This window comes from Palaemon carinicauda, chromosome 13 (genome assembly GCF_036898095.1).
Source record: "Palaemon carinicauda isolate YSFRI2023 chromosome 13, ASM3689809v2, whole genome shotgun sequence".
NCBI classification, from domain to species: Eukaryota; Metazoa; Arthropoda; class Malacostraca; order Decapoda; family Palaemonidae; genus Palaemon; species Palaemon carinicauda.
In genome coordinates, this window is record NC_090737.1 from 759,884 (window position 1) to 761,686 (window position 1,803).

Here is a 1,803-nt window from a genome sequence, read left to right on the forward strand (position 1 = left end):
AGAGACTTTAAAATCCGCCTGGAGTTGATAGAATGTAACGCTGATTCATCAAATGTTATAAAAATTTCAATGAAATGGCATGTTTTAAGTACCTAATAAGATCCTTAATTATGGCATTGACAATCAATATTTAGCAGACGTATGTGTCCGTATAAATTACCCCCCCCAAAAAAAAAAAAATTTTTCAAGTGTCTGTCGTGCATGTCACAGGTTAAATTATTGTATTTTTTCCATTTTACTTTTATAATTTTTTTTCCTAAACAAGAAAAAAGTTAACGACATTATTTTTGAATTGTGTTCTCTGGTGTTATCGTTGTAACATAACTCAAGTATTTAAAGAGTGCATTGTACGTCGATTAATTTGTAATAAGATTTTAATTTTTATTTGGTCTTTAAGATATGAAGCCCAAATTTTTTTGTTCTACAGCTCATTTTCCCCCAAAGCAATATATGAGTACTATTATCTATCTACCTAGAGGCAGAATATCATAGGATTAAAAGATTTTCATATAGACTTTAACAAAACCAAAGTTTCTAGCTTATTCAGATGGTAAAATGGAATGGAGGCCGTAGTTTAGCCTCCCATGCGTTTCTGGAGGTAGGGTTATGATTTCTGAGTTCAGTGGAAACATGAAATGTCATCTTGAACCTACTTCCGGAAACTGTGGTTTTTAAAAGATCATTCTTTATATGAACATAAATGGTGCAAATCACTTAATTGAATGGATTTCTGAAATAGGATTAAGGAAAAAAGTAAAGCTTTCAGTACACAGTCATATGTAATAAAGTATATATCATGATGGGTTATAATTGAGATAAAATTGCAAAAGAACTGTTACCTTGAATTAAATGAAAGGAATTTTCGAATAAGGGATTAATAGAAAAATACACTATGAAAAAAATTATCTTCTATAATCACATAATCACTAAATATTGTGATAAAGATTGATAAATATAGAAATATTGGAGGGAAAGATATAAAGACTACACATTGGCAAGTGAAATACATTGACGGTTGAAAAAGTGTTCATCGAGAATATACGCAAAAAATCGTATGCATTCTATCCTAAAATATTTTCATTTAAGAATAAATGAAAAAAAAATAAATAAATGAGGGTTGTAAGTGAAAAATAAACATAAAACATTATAGTTAATAAAGCTATCTTTAATTAGTTACTTTAACTAGAAAATGGGAATTAATATCAACATGCAGAAAGAAGGTTAAGTAGTGATTTATTGATGCGCCATGGGAGTTTGGTCCAACAGGTTTTATCCTACTTTGATAATAAACGTAATATATTCATCATAATTCAATGTATGGTAAGTAGATTGCAACTAAGTTAGATGTGTGCAAGGCAGATGGATTAAAAAGTGACGTTCGTTTGCATAAAGGAAATTTTATTCGTATGCATCATTGCATAAAGGACACTCTGTTGGGGGTACAGTGAGCTTGAAGCAAACGTATTCTGTGAACCCCTTGCTGTTTGATATTCCCTTCGAGGGAGTCAGGAAATTCAAATGAAGAACGGGACATGTTGTAAAATTCCAGGAGACAAGAACGATTTGAGGGTGAAATGTTGAGGTTTCTAGAAGGTTTTGTTTATTTCAATAATCTTTTATGGAAAAGTAAAGTGCTAATTGAAGCATGGTTGCTAGAATATGTCAACAAGGATGATACGATATTCGGATTACTGATAAACCACAAATAAAATATAATATCATATGAATCAACATGAGAGAGTGAAAGTATTTAGTGGTTGTTAGTTTGGTGTCCCTATGAAGAAAATATAAGAAAAGTTATAC